Below are 15,967 nucleotides of genomic sequence, written 5' to 3'. Positions count from 1 at the left end.
TGATGATGATGATAATGCACAGATGAGAAAGAAGCACATAACTAGTGCCCACAGTATCGTGGTTTTGGGACGTTAAACCCCGACAATTACTATATTAAACAAGAAAATGAAGACAGTGACCACGTCTGTCGTCTTCCAGTGTAGTGTTGCGGTAGCGTGTCAGACTCGATATCTAAGGGTCGTGAAAAGGGCGTGGATTTGAATCTCGTTCGCTAGTCCTTTTTTTTTGGGGGGGGGGGGGGGGGGAGAGCGGGGTGTCGTAGAGCTCGTTATTTGGTCATAATTGCGATCTGCGCATGATTAAAATTGTCAAAAGCAATTTTAAAGCCCAATTTTTGCCCGAATTCTGCGATTTTTTCTTGAGGCGCAGTCCCTAGTCACTTCAGAGGGGTCCTACCACCCCGTTTCGGCAAGAGTTATGTAACTGCGTTGAGGAGGGGTACTATAACTCTGCCTTGGGGCATTACAATACTCTGCCTCACACAGGTGATTTACTCTGGAAGAGGGCGTTGAATATGGGACAAGAAAACACTCCCCCAAAGAGTGAGCGGTACTCTGTTAGTTTTTGGACCGTAATAATTACAACACTACAGTTAAAAGACAACAATTAATGTCCCTTGTGTTTCCTTGGCCTAACTATCTGATGGATTCATTCGGTATATTAAAACACGAACACTTTCATTACTTCAACAATATTGGTCGACGGTGAGGCGGTCCCGGCCGCGGCGGCTGCATTTTCGATGGAGGCGAAAATGTCTCAGGCCCGTATACTTAGACTTAGGTGCACGTTAAAGAACCCCAGGTGGTCGAAATTTCCGGAGCCTTCCACTACGGCGTCTCTCATAATCATATCGTGGTTTTGGGACGTTAAACCCCAGTTATTATTATTATTATTACGGTGACGCGCACGCCGTCTAGTGTGCGCGCGTTAAACCAATGATATGATCGAAGAAACCAAGGATCTGACAATGATCATCAATCCACCTAATTGCGTATGTGAATGTCGTCGTCTCATTTTGAATTCGATTAAATTCATACGCACTCAGTTTGAATTTGATTGACCGTGGGTAGTTGGGCAAGATTACCGCAGTCTGCGAACGCGTGGAGCGCGTGCTGGCCGTGGGAAAAAAAAAAGCTTCAGCGCGGATTACCGGCGAATGCGAGACAAATACGTTAGCACTACGTCGGAGCACGCGGCATGGGCGGGCTCGAGCATGTATAGACTGTAAGAGTGATCTACATTGCCGCCAGTGATGGTGCAATCCTCGCATCTCTATGGAGCATGCACGAGGCGAGACCGACGGCAACTCTTAAGCGTTGTGAAATAGTACCAAGCACTTGTGCGTGCCGTATAGTCGTCAGAGAATCGGGGTTCGATACATCAGGTGCTGAATCCACACGCCGTCGATAGAATAATGTACTTATTTAATTTCATCGCCTAGTTAACGCTCCCCTTTCCGTCCACCCATCGTGCACTTGTGCGCAGGGGCGTAGCCACGTTAGGGCACACCGGGCCCGTGCCCCCCCCCCCCCCCCCCCCGAAATTTTTTTTTGCCATAGCATACAGAGCAGAAAATGGCACTCGACCACATCTGCCTGCTCGTCCCCACTACAGATCAAGGAGGTGCCCCCCCGAAAAAAAATGTCTGCCTACGCCCCTGCTTGTGCGCAAAAGCCGTCTACTTCTGATAGCCTCAACGGACGGTTTCTCCGACATGGAAACTGTCCTGCACGCCATGCACTACATTATATTTCTGCCCCTTTGGACAATGAAGTAGTTGAATATTACCTGCCCTTTGATGGTCCAAAGGGGAAGATACCGTCCCAAATTTTAGCACCATTGCCGTTTTTGACGTTCTGTGCAGCAGTATTACTAAAGCAAGTGGCAAGCAGTGGTATGTCTTGCATTATTCGCTGCGAAAAGGCCCCCCTAGAATCCTGCGCCGAAGTGCTATGCAGTGAAGGCGAGCCAAAAGAAAGCTTCTTAGAACCTGGTGTTTGTTCAGTTGGAAAATTTTTTTCTAGCTTAAAACAAAAACTACTCTTTTCAAACTTTCTGTATGTGATACCAACAAATGTTGACATGTTGTATGACATGTTGGCATGTCATACTAACAAGCAAAACGATATCTAAGCCATATTTTTACTTGGACTGCGACATTGCAAAAATGAAGCCGCAATATGGGGCAAAATGCTGTTTTTGCCAACTTTGGCACAATACTGTGGCGGCGTTACTGCTTGATTCGCTCCCGCTGTATTTTTATCATTTATTATAGGAACCTATAAAGTCCACAATGTGAATATCTCACTCGCTCAAATATTTGTGCTTTTTCTAAGAAAACGCTAAACCTGCAGCATATTGCAGTTTTTCGTCAAGGCCAAAAATAACGAAATTTAAAACAAAAGTAAAGAAACTCTTTTAGTCATGAAAGATCAGAGCATTGAGATTAAGGAAAAAATTGTTTCCTAGTAACTGCCCTAGCCAGTAATACTAAATAAATTACTTAGCACGGCACAGTTTCACTTCCGCGCCCAAATTTCGAAGCACCCTCTAGGCAACACACAATTTTTCACGAAATATAACGCCTCAATAACTGCTTGTCACATTCACATATGCGAGCACGATTTTTTTCACCGTGATCGGAAATGGTCGAAAATATGGAATGAGCCATTGATATATATATATATATATATATATATATATATATATATATATATATATATATATATATATATATATATATATATATATATATCGTAGTAACACAGAAACCGGCAGCAAACGATAAAGAAAATGAAGACCGGTCCCGCAGCCGAAACATCACTCCTGTCTGTAAGATTCTACCTGTGTGCTTGAAATATGTCTGTAGCCGAAACCAGCCGAGGACATATATATATATGCGCTCTTTCAATAACTTTTTACAGCTTGCCATTAACAACTTGTGTACAAATATTTTTAATCAAGAAATGAGTGTAATTACATTTTTTAGAGGCTGATTTGCTTTGGTTTTTCTTTGAGATGTCTGCCTAGGAAGGCGATTCTCTTGTGGTGACTTGATTAGCAGAAATTTTGTAGTCTTTTCTTAATAAGTGTTCGAAGCAAAAAATAAGACACACTATATGCGCCTTGGCGTTTTTTTCTTATTTGAATAATTTATACACACGGTGAGAGTTGTGAACAACAGCGTGCGTGCCTGTATATGCGTATTTGGACGGCCATTCATTTCCCGTCACCTGGACGCGACATCAACAAGAACGTGCCCATCGTTTCGGCACTCAGTTCCAACATGTTCGGGCGCTTGTCGTATTTACTATTTTCTTCTATTTTAAATGTGAAGCATTTTTCAGCGAGCCTTTGGCATTTTGAGCGTTTCTATCTATCTATCTATCTATCTATCTATCTATCTATCTATCTATCTATCTATCTATCTATCTATCTATCTATCTATCTATCTATCTATCTATCTATCTATCTATCTATCTATCTATCTATCTATCTATCTATCTATCTATCTGGCCGCCTACGTGTGGGTGATCTCATGATCGCCTCCTTAACTTGGTGTAGACCAAAATTGGCATGGGAGGGTAAGAGGATTTGTCAAATATGAGTGTAGGGTCATGACATGAATTACGTGAAAATCCTGTCGCGTAGGTCGTCAAATCCTTTCCTCCAGACACCTGTGGCACATACCCATTCACCACGGGCCGCGGTGTATGGGTATGTGCCACAGGTGATTGACAGTGTATATCTTCCCAGGAACGGCGAGAATAGACATTGGTAATTTAAATGCGAGAGCGTTAAGAAAAAAATTGGCCGCGCATCTGCGTGCTCCGCTGCAAATGCCATGTAAAGACGGTAGAGGAGGCGCTGCGTCTACGCTGCGTGAGAAATGGACGCCATCTGGCAATACATCAGGAAACATGAGCTTGTGCAGAGGGTTTCCTTCCTCCGTGGCAGAGGGCGTTCGTCGGCGCGCATAGCCTGGCATTTTCAGCGCAGCCGCAGCTTAAGAAACTAGGGCCTTTAGAATTATGCATCTATGTATTTTCTATTAAAGGAACACACCACCTAATACTTACCTAGTGATGTTGCGCCTCAGATATGCGTAATATTTACTTTTTGATCGACAACGTTCACAAGTGTGAACAGCCGTACCAGTTCAAGATGGGTGGGCGGTAAGCAAGTGGTTCAACTTTGGCCGGGTGGCTGGATCGGGTGACAGACAGACAAACAGAAAGACAGGCAGACAGACCAAAATTTCTGCGTTTAAGTTCCCCAAGAAAGACTATCGTCTTTAAAACTGACATCGGCAGCGTTGACCCGACAAATGGAAAGAACAAGAATTAGGATCCCAGCAGGAATCGAACCCATGCATTCTGCGTGACAATCAGCTATTCAACCACAGAGCCACGCGAGGTCTGTGAACTGGTTTGGAAAAACAGCCTACGCAGGCGTAATGGCGGTGCAATGTCAATAGTGGTTTTGGTGCTGGCTATCAAATTTTACAAGAAAGTAATAAACATTACATATGTACTCCTACCATACGGGCGTCATTTCACAAAACCGTCTGTGGTTCCAGTGTTGGCTCCGCTTTTATAGCAGTCTAATAAACATTACATTTGTATTCCTATGAATCAGCAAGCTATATTGAAGCATCTCTCGACCTTGGGGGAATACATTAACGAAAGTGACGTATAATATTCAGATGATTGCACCATAAAGTGCACTTAGTTTCGCTAATACTGACGTATGTACTCTAACGTTAGGGCTGACGTTACGTCGCACAATAAGTTACCCCTTAAACGCCAGTGTTGTCGACGGTCCTGGTAAGCCCACGATGTGCACACAGCTGCTACACTTACTAAAAAATTACACCATCTCCCGCTAAAGGGGACCATGAGGCGATGCGAAGCCGGAGCACTTGCCCGATCGCGTTCCGTTGGCGTTCGTTGGGCATGCTACCGACCTCGCGTCGTGGAACGCGAAGAGGGACGCTACGCGCGTTATATCTTCCATCTAGCCTGGCCGTTAATTCTTACAGGGCGAGCGGGGAACGCGGTCGACAGGCGGGCGAGAGGGGGGCAGCGTAGGAGGGGAGAGAGAAGGGGAGGGGACGCGCATGCGCTCGAGCTCATCGCGGCGTTGCGCAGGAGATAATTTCGGGATGTGTAGCCCGCGTTTCAGAGGAAGAGTGGAAAGGGGAAGTGGAGAGGGGAAGTGGAGAGGGGTGTAGGAGAGGGGGAGGGGAGAGGGTAGTGGAGAGGGGAAGTGGAGAGGAGGTGTGTGGAGAGGGTATGCGCATGCGCAGTAAGGGCGGTCACGCTGCATACCACCACCACCACCACCACCACCGGATTGAGCTCCGCCTTAAGATACTTCGCATCTAAAAGATGTCGATCCACCTTGTAACGCTTGGCTCAAAGCCATAAAATACAGCATAGAAGTACTCTCTGACTGCTTCGCATAAAACCGATTCCCACAACGCGTGGGATCTGCCGAATTTTTTTCCCCGTCGCTTACTGTCTTCTGCCGGACAACACCTCCATTTCGGGTTGCTTGTAATTGCTTTGCAGCCTGAAATATTTATTTATTTATTTATTTATTTATTTATTTATTTATTTACTTACTTACTTACTTACTTACTTACATATTTATTTCTTTAGACCTAGATAGGAGCGGTGAACATAATAGATATGTGCAATCCTCCATTTGTGCAGTCGCACTTTGGGAGAATAATTCAATAAAAGTAATTGCATTAACGCATCGGTAACGTAGTACTATGCTATACAAATATAAAAAGAGCAGTACATTGCAGTGCAAAAGCACAGTAGCACAACAACAAAAACAATAAAAAAGTAACATATGTACTTCTGCGGCTTTACATATTGCTGTGAAAAGCGCCACAGTTTTCGTTGGCTATTGGGAAACTGAATACAAGTTGCAGATTTGAATAATATAGTAGCGCAAATAAACGGGCACTCAAGCAAGGCACATGAGCACAAACACACTGCGCTAATGTGTAAGAAGGGGCCCGTTGAACAATAAATGATGTCAACCAGTGTTGCAGCGCGGTGTGTGCGTATTCATGTGCTCTGCTTGTGTCCGCGCATATCTCCGCTAAAATAATACTTGAAGATGCAATACCAACTATAGACCTCATTGTAACACTTGTTGACAAACTGCGGAGTCTTTAAAGACTTGATTTACGAGAGAGCCAGTTGTGCTAACCCCGCAGTTCACAAAAACCCACCGGAAAAGCATAATCCAGCGTCACAAAGGACGCGCGCGAGCGTTACGCCGAGCTTTGATGACGGTGATGATGACGGTGGGGACGATAAATGCTCTTGAATTACAAAAAGCTGATCAGTTATCGGAGTGCGGCGTAGGGCTGTCTAGCTTCACAAAAATATTACAAGAGCATTCTGTTTGCTACTATATCTATAGAGCAAGACAAAGATCGCGATAGAAAGTGCAAAAGGTGAAGATAAACAGGTCTTTGCGAAAAGCAGTTAAAGGCGGTGCGCTTCAAGAACAACAATGGCATGCATGTCTTTCCGCGCCATCGATGAATGCGCGTAACGAAGAATTTCTGCCTCAGACACTGTCCTACAACCAAGCTGGTAGCGTCGAAGCGCTTGCTTCCATCTACGGCCTTTTACTTCGGTAGGGCTTAATATGGTACGGGCGATGAAGGTTATTAAAAAAATATTAAAAAAAAAACAACACTGAATGGGCATGAAAAAGATGTATAGGTATCGGCAAACAAACAAAAAAACAGTGCCTCTCAGTATTCAGAGCCACGTCTGTGGTGATGGTTGTGAATTGTAGAATAGATAATCGGGATCGGTCTGGTGATTGTGGACGGCAAACGCTCCGCCTGGAAGTCGCGTATGTGGCTTCGCAAAGTTACCATATACGGATTAAAACAGGTTCTCTTTGCGATGCCAAAAGAAAACGTGAAGTTTCCTTCCGAGGCACTTATGCTAGCATATAGAGTCTTTTCTGCAAGTTTTAAAGAACAGATTTCCTTTCGGAACAAATATTTTGTGCGCGACCAAAGGAAGTGTTCGACACCTCCTGTCGCTTGCAGCACAGTTAGGAAAAGTGGTGCGTAGGGGTGTGCGAATAGTGAATTTTGGAACCGAATCGAATACGAATCGAATAGTGATGACACCGAATCGAATACGAATACTAATTGAATACTTTTCGAATAGTTTTCGAATAGTAAGACAACCATTCTCAAAACGGTCCTAGAACTTCGCAGCGTTTTTTTTTTCTTTTTTTTTTTGAAAGAAATATTCACGAACTTTCACCAAAAAGCGTTGCGCTTACTTTTAACTGACTCAAAATACCGCAGTTATGCAATCTGAGGTAAGCTCGTATACAGCCGCGACCACAACCTTCGAAATATTTTCTAACTGTAGGTTGAAATAAAGCAGTGACTGCAGATGCTTTGTCGCCTGCTTTTAAATAAAACTGAGACATAAAATCTAAACAATTTTGAACCGAAGACTACGCATACAGCTAAGGCGGTAATGAAACACATAAACCTGCCATCGCAACCTGGTCCTCGGCACTGAAGGCATGTAGACATCGTGGTTGAAAGCTGTATCTGCAAGAACAATTTACGCAAACACAACCCTTGCATCTATTGCTGTTCATGAAGCTGAATGCAGGTGCACCTTCAGTTCTTACAAGATGACGACAGGAACTGATTAATGCGATGCAGAGGCAGCATAGTAAAAACTGAGCGAGTATGGAGCTTTCATAAAAAAAAAAAACGCCTTCATCCGGTAATCAATATAGCGTCGGTAGTTTCGTAAAAGCTTGGGCTGCATGCATACTGGTAATATAGTGATTAAAAGAAGAAAAATGGCCTTTAACTATTCCAAAGTATCATTGTTTTGGGGTTCTCCCGTCGGCGCTAATTATTCGAAAACTATTCGAAAAATTGGCCGCGTATCTGCGTGCTTCGCTGCAAATGTCGTGTAAAGACGATAGAAGAGGCGCTGTGTGAGATATGGACGCCATCTGGCAATACGTCGGGAAACATGAGTGCTGTGTTGCATGCTGGTAGTCCCGGCGCAGCAGCAGGCGAAGACCGGCGGTGACCAACACGACCGGCGGGGACGCCAGCCAGCCCGAAAACGCGGTTTGGCGCGAAACGCTGAAGCAGAGAAACGTCCGCACTCAACGAGTACTCTCCACACACTCTTTTATTTACACGTCGCCTGGGTAAAACAGGAACGCCAGAGCGGCGCCCACAACCGGCAGCCTGAAGGCCGCCCACAACGCTGCTTTTTTCATTTTTTAAATATTTTTTTTCACCTTCTTGGCCTTCTCAAAACTACAGTTTTTCAACACCAACCCATGGCATTCGTACAGTGCAATACAGAACCGAAACCGAAACACAACAATGAGCTCGTGCGAAGGGCACGGAGGAAGGCAAATTTCAGCGCAGTCGCATTTTCAGCTTTGTTGAAACAGCGCTCACTAGACGACGACGAAGTAAAAGAAGGCACAGGACAGGCAGCGCCTGTCCTGTGCCTTCTTTTACTTCGTCGTCGTCTAGTGAGCGCTGTTTCAACAAAGATGAACGCATACCGACTCGCTCAAGCTTCCATTCTTATGCATTTTCAGCGCAGCTTAAGAAATCGACAACGTTCACAAGTATGAACAGCCGAACGAGTTCAAGACGGCTGGCCCTTGGGCAAGTGGTTCAACTTTGGCCGAGTGGCTGAATCGAGGGACGTGCCGACAAACAGAAAGACAGACAGACAGAAAGACAGACCAAAATTTCTGCGTTTAAGTTCCCCAAGAAAGACTATCGTCTTTAAAACATTCGGTATTTCGAGTATGTACTATTCGATTCGAGTACCGAATTGAATAGAATGCTATTCGATTCGTTATTCGAAATTTTCGAATATTCGCACACCCCTAGTGGTGCGCCATGTATTACATAACCACAGTGTTATACGAACATATTCTGCGTTCATTCAATATAGAAGTTATGCTTCTTCTCAGTGATGTCGCTTGCTAACGTGCAAAAGCACATGTGTTGCAAATTAAGCAGATCCGATGTGGGTATAGACATTATACTTGGCAACTTGATATCTCTTGGGGGTCTTGGCGTCTAACATAGACCCACGGTTTCAAGCCAGAAACATGCTTCCAACTTTTGTAGCTAAAATGCACGGGTTATTGCTTCAATATAGGGCGCCCTTTGGCCAGACCAGGTCCTTGCGCCATTAAACAGTACGCACCATCGCTCTCATTAGATGTGGCATGCATAGGTGCAAGGGAGGTGTGACGTGAATAGGCGTATAACTCGCACATTGTATATGTGCAGGTTATTTCTTGTTCAGTAATTCCCAGAGAAAAAAAAACTGCCGGTTTCGGAAACGTTAGCAGCAATGCTGACGTGTTGTGTTACAGTATTCACATGACTGCCAGATGATTCTTTTTCACTAACATTAATCTCGATTGGCGGCTACCTCTTAAGGCTATATCGCCGCAAACTATCCCCGTTTAGTTCGAGGATCACACTTTCCGATAGTAAATTACCAAAACAAAACCGGAATATAACAATGGGAAAACATTGTTTTAGAAGTTGCTAAGCTGAACGAGAAAGGCGAGGGCTCGAGCTTCTAAAAATGATGTGGCGAAGTCTGCTTGAAATGTACCGACTTTCCAGAAGAACGAGACAAAAAATCTGTGATGTCATCAGTACGAGAATGTTGATAATGATAATGTATAATGACATACACAGGGAAAATAAAGTAATAAAGAAGTGTGGACAAGGAAGTGATGCCCTTGGTTTGTATTCATGCTGTTAATACGTAGACACGGTGACCCTATCTCGCCATTTTTGAAATAACCTCGTGCTTGCGTAAATAAAAGGCACTCAGTAATTGAGAGCCAGGTTTCTGCACCACTCCCACGCTCCTCTGCAATATCTTCCTGTAGAAGGGCGACCGGTGGCTTCTATATAATGTTTACAGGTGGGCGGACTGAACACAATGCTTTTTAGCAGCAATGATTCTAAAATAATATATACACGCGAAGTGTTCTGAAGTTTTGCTACATGCTTTTTCCATCTGCTATGCACTGCTCGCAGGGGAGTCCTTATAACGACACCATCATCCAGCATCTCAGAACTACCGTATTTGCAGCTAGTTGCCAAAACAGAATAATAATAATTGTTGGAGATTTACGTCCCAAAACCCCGAGATGATTATGAGGGACGCCGTAGTGGAGGACTCCGGAAATTTCGACCGCCTGGGGTTCCTTACTTGCACTTAAATCTAAATACACGGGTCTCTAGCATTTCACCTAGATGGAAATGCGGCCGCCGCGGCCAGAGCCAATACAATAGACACACTGATCTTAAACTTGGGGTGAAATGTCTCTCTGCTTTACTCCTGGTGTAATGGTGGCACACAAAGCACAGGATACAGAGATAGATCGATATACCCAACACAAGCGCCGTGTTTCTATGACCGCGCGTCAAGCTGGTGAGCAGATTGAATGAAAATAAGTGGTAGCTACGTACCTTCCCGTCTCATGTATGCTGTGTGCCGCCATTACACCCAGAAGTCATCTCTACAGCAATCAGGCCACATATATGTACTTCTTTTTGGCGGCTAGTATTATATAGTATTATGCAGTATTTGGAGGCTAGTAACTATATACAAGCGTACTTGAATGAAGAGTGCAAGCCTTCTCGCATAAGTCATGATCGCAAATGCTGCGGCCGTCTCCTTCTCCTTTAGTGCACAACTTCGCTGGATCAGGCATTCGAAGCTGCGTCGTTCAAAATCGCATCCGAGGATACCGCCTTCAGGTATGCCAAAGTCCAATAGCATACTAGAGAATTCGTAATGTAAACAACGCGAGATCAACGGTTCATATAACAGTGGGATGTTGTTTTTACTTTTTTGTTGTATAAACTGTGAGCGTTGTCGTTGCACCCACGAGTATCGTGTACTTAAATAAGTGTAGTTAAATTTTTAACCGTTGAACTACGATAAATCTGTTCTGTGGAATCCCGCGAGGTGGCGGGACGTTTAGGGGGGGATAATCGGCATCCACCAGAGTGTTGCACAAGGCTACAAAGAAATCCACGCGCTTTCCCAAAACGTAAAGTTTCCTAGTTGACGAAAAATTCATCCGTGACCTGGAGACCGAACCCGAGACCAAGGCCTTACCAGCGCGGTCACTCTACCAATTCATCTAACCTGGGGGCTAGCAATTGCCAGCGTGAGGGCGAGTGCATTGCGTTCAGTCATATTCAATGTGCACTTTCTTCTAGTTGTCGATCGACTCGCCCTATGGGGTCTTGAATCGATGATGAATGTATCAAATGCCTTTTTTTAGATTTTTTTTTTCGTTTAATAAAATGAGTATGCCATATACTGTGACGCCTTACAACTTTTCCATATAAATAACTGCCCCAAAGCTGGCAATTATAACCTGAATTACCAAGTCATTGTTAATTAGTAATTTCAGTGTAACTTCAGCAGCTGCAAAGTATTTGCGCCTCGGTGTAGAGTTCGTCTGTCAAGACAACAGGTGCGTTACAGTCGTAGCATTTTTATAAACAAATCTTTATTGTCTGAAGAAAACACAACATATTAATGTGGCATCAGAGAATTTCGATGTGGGCTTGAGGTACGATACTGCAGTGCGAGAACTAAATGCTGTTTTAATATAGTTAGCCGATCAATAATTTACTTTCAAATAAAAAAAAAATACGTGGACCATGGCCATCAAATGAAGTACAAAAAGGAACTCACACCTGGGGCGTATACAGCCTTCCGGAAAATATGAATACATTAAGAACATACTAAAATCCACGCATATCCACGAAGTGAATGATGATGAGTGGGCGAAGCACTGGGGATCGTTCGGTAATCGTGAATCTCCCGTGACATTGCCCACTCGCGCATGTAAATGAGTGACAACGCGTGTGTACAGTTATATACAATGTGTTTTATTGGTCATAACTCGTATGCCGTGTTCTGTTGTGGATTCCGTTTTGCCTTCATTATTACCGCTTTGTGGTCCGTGAATGTAGAGCCAATGGTTCTTCGATCGGATCTAGCCTGAAGTTGGCAAAGACGAGGTCGCGCGGGCACCGCGCCTGAGAACGGTCCATTTTGGGACCATGTGCGCGTTCAATCAATCAATCAATCAATCAATCAATCAATCAATCAATCAATCAATCAATCAATCAATCAATCAATCAATCAATCAATCAATCAAATCTTTATTTGTCGCAAAAAAAATATACACGCATTGGGGTAAGTATATACAGAAGGAGGTCCCATAGCACAAGGCTGAAAGGGGACCTCCTGGCGCGCTCTGCAGACGGTTTTGCGCATGTTGTCACCTGTTAATTGATGCGCTTGTTTTCAAACAGCTTTCGAGCGGCGCCACGCCGAGTACGGTCTATTTTTAAACCATATGCGCGATATGCTTGCTCTCTAGATGGTTTATGCACAGTTGTTTTGCACCTGCGCTTCGACTGTAGACTACGGCAGACGGACGGACATTGTGAGGTCTTAAGGTGCTTCGCCCCTAAAACTTTCTCGGTACAGGACACTATCACTTCTGTGAATGTGATATAGTTTGCATTTGTATAGCGCAATTTTCTTGTGTATGGCTCACGTCTGATTTAACTGTGTGCTTCCGTTTTCTTTTTACTTACATATCTGCACATGTTTTGTGCGTCCTTTCAAAGTTTCACTGTTTGTGCATTTAAACATCTTTATTGACCTGTTTGAATTCCTTAGCGTCCGTTTACTCTCGCCAGTACATTTCCTTACTCGCGGGGTGAACTACAAGATATCTTGATATTCGACTTTCTCTGTTGCTTTTGATGTTTCTGAATCTTTACTGTGCTTTTCTACTTTTGTGAAACGAACGCTAGTAGCTGGTGCCAATTATGGCGCGAACCACTCCGATAAAACATATTAATAAAGAAATTTACTGCAATAAGTGACCCATAAATCGCGTTGACTATTTTAGAGCGCAGCTCTTCGGCGCCCGTTCCTGCGGTGAGCGGCGTCGCCGATGGCGGCGGCGTAACCAATACAGCGAATGAGGACGAAAGAGAGCGAACGCGTAGTTTGTCGATATCACGAGCCACTGGCCTCTAACCTAGCTTTATTCTTTCCTCACGCGCGCTCGCCCTCGGTCGGAGCTCGTGCGTATGCAGGGCTGGAACGTACACTGCGGATGGCTTCGCTTGTCGTAACGCGTCTGTTGGCGTTTCGCTTGCTTCGCGATGCCTGCAATACACAGAGTGGCGTGCGTAGCACTCGAGCGCTGTCGGCGTTTCGCTTGGTTCGCGACGCCTGTAATGCACAGAGTGATGTGCGTAGCACTCGAGCGCTGGCAGTTTCTGTGGCAATATGTGAGGAATTTTACATTGCAATACAACTGCGGATATAGCCGAAACTTCAGACACAGCTGGCGTTGCCCCAACACGAAGCTGCGCTCAGAATTCGCATTTGGCAGCACGGTACTCGTCGGTGAACTTTTTTATGAAAAAATTGCAATGACCACTGGAAATTTAACTGACATACGAGCAGTTACCTCTGCCACCATTAAAAGCCACTAACGACGTCGACCGGAATGCGCCCCTTGCTGGAGTCCAATTATTCAGGTATGGCTTGATCTGCAAGTTCGATCACCGTTCGTCGATTGCGTTGTACCACGTTCCAAACGAGGATGCTGGTTTCATCAGCCGGCTTATGTGTTTTAATGCTTTCATGTTTAATCTTTAATACGTGAACATTCGTTGGCTGCGCCTCCGGAGAAGAGCGTTTGTGTGTGTCGCTGCGTCAAAGCGTGACAAAGCACATACAGCGGAAACCATCTAAAAATGATTATCAGAACTTGAATGTGTACGTGTAGCGTTCGAGTACCACGCGTCCACACACTACGAACCACAAACGCTGGGAAAGAAAGCACACAGAGTTTGCTTGAATAAAAGAAATGTGCTCTTGAGGACACACGCTTCTACAGCACCCAGTTTATTCAGGTAGCGTTTGTTTTGTGATCATGTAGCTTTGTAGAGAGCTGAGTCAGGAAACAGCTCATATCTTGGTCTAAATGCGCGTACTAGCGCGAGGGTCATGCGTAATTCAAGTCTTTACGACGCAACCAAAGGCAGAAAAGTATAAAGACAGGAGATACCGCAAAATTCCAACTAAGCTTATTTGAAGCAGGCGTGTTTATTCTTATAAAAAAAGGTAGTCAAGAGCTCAAGTAGACATATGTTGAATAATCAGACGAAGAAAAACAGTGTGTTTATCGAATCACGCAGAAAGAAAAAAGTGAGTTCCGTACTGCGTAAGGTGCGCGGACGTATCGCTGGCACATATCCCGGCCGCGGCGGCCGCATTTTCGATGGAGGCGGAAATGTTCGAGGCCCGTGTATTTAAACTTAGGGGCAGGTTAAAGAACCCCAGGTGGTCGAAATTTCCGGGGCCCTTCACTACGCGTCTCACTACGGCATCATATGCCGGGGCCCTTCACTACGGCATCATATGGATTTTTCGGACGTTAAACGCCAACAAGTAATATTATTAGTATTGTAGCGAAGCGATCGAACTTGGTAATGGGTCGTCCTCTCGAACACCTCCTAGTGGGTCGCCCTCTTCGGCTCTTTTAGATGAGAACGCAACTCGCGCTGATAGTCGGCCCCGCCTTGACTGTCGCTGTTGAGTATCGTCGCCGCTAATAAACCTCTTTATAATTTGGTGGAGAGTGCTGCGCCTTCACAACTTCGGCCCTCGTTCGATGCCCCTGGCTCTTCGATCCCGTACCTTGCCGCCTACCATGTCTCAAGACGCCTCCCAGCAAACGACCCCGCCCGCACCGACATGTCCCGGTGTCCCTCGTATTCGCGACCCTCCAGTCTTCACTGGCGCCGATGGTACCGACGTGGAGGACTGGCTCGCCATTTACGAGCGCGTCAGTGTCCCCAATAAATGGGACGAGGCCGGAAAATTGACTAACCTGGTTTTATACGTCGCGGGTGTGGCGGGCCTGTGGTACAACAACCACGCATCCGATTTTACGACGTGGTCCGACTTCAAGACCGCCATTATCAACGTGTTCGGCCGACCTGCCGTTCGTAAGCTCCAGGCCGAACAGCGCTTACGTGAACGCGCTCAGCAGACCGGTGAATCATTCACCAGTTACATTGAAGACGTCCTAGACTTCTGTAAGAAAGCCGACGCCACCATGTCCGATTCTGACAAGATCAGGCACATCATGAAAGGCATCGACGACGACGCCTTCACCATGCTGCTCGCCAAGAACCCCAGCACAGTGGCAGAGGTCATCACGCTCTGCCAAAGCTATGAGGAGCTGCGCCGGCAGCGATCGATGACCCGTCGCTCTCCATCACGCGACGCCGAGCTTGCCGGCTTGTCGACCATACCCGACCACTCCGCGTTGCTCGCAGAGATCAAGACCTTCGTGCGCGAGGAAATCGCGCGCCAGTTCTCTCTGCTGGACTTTGCTCGCCCTCGGTACGCTCAACAGCCGTCGACCACCCTTCTGCCTCCCCTCCGTCGAGCAATTGAGCAGGAAATCGCGGAGGTCATGCCCGAGTACCACCAGCACCATCCGGCGCCTGCACCTTTGAGTTACGCCCAAGTTGTCGCAAGACCGCCCCCATCAATCGCTACGGCTGCCCCACACATTTACGCCGAAGCCTCCACTCGACCTCACTCTTTCGAAGCTGATGTACCGGTAGCCTACGCCGACGTCACGCACAGGCCACGACTGCAGCCCACCATGCAGTCCTACCAGTTGCCGCTCCGTCAATCCCGTCCTGCACCATGGGCGGGCGCTGCCCCAGCGAACCGATGGCGCACACCTGACAACCGCCCCATATGCTTCGCATGCGGTTACGCCGGCCACGTGGCGCGCTATTGCAATCGCGTGCAT

Source organism: Rhipicephalus sanguineus, chromosome 1 (assembly GCF_013339695.2).
Source record: "Rhipicephalus sanguineus isolate Rsan-2018 chromosome 1, BIME_Rsan_1.4, whole genome shotgun sequence".
Taxonomy (NCBI): Eukaryota; Metazoa; Arthropoda; class Arachnida; order Ixodida; family Ixodidae; genus Rhipicephalus; species Rhipicephalus sanguineus.
The sequence above is the reverse complement of the archived record's forward strand: the minus strand, read 5'-3'. Positions refer to the sequence as shown.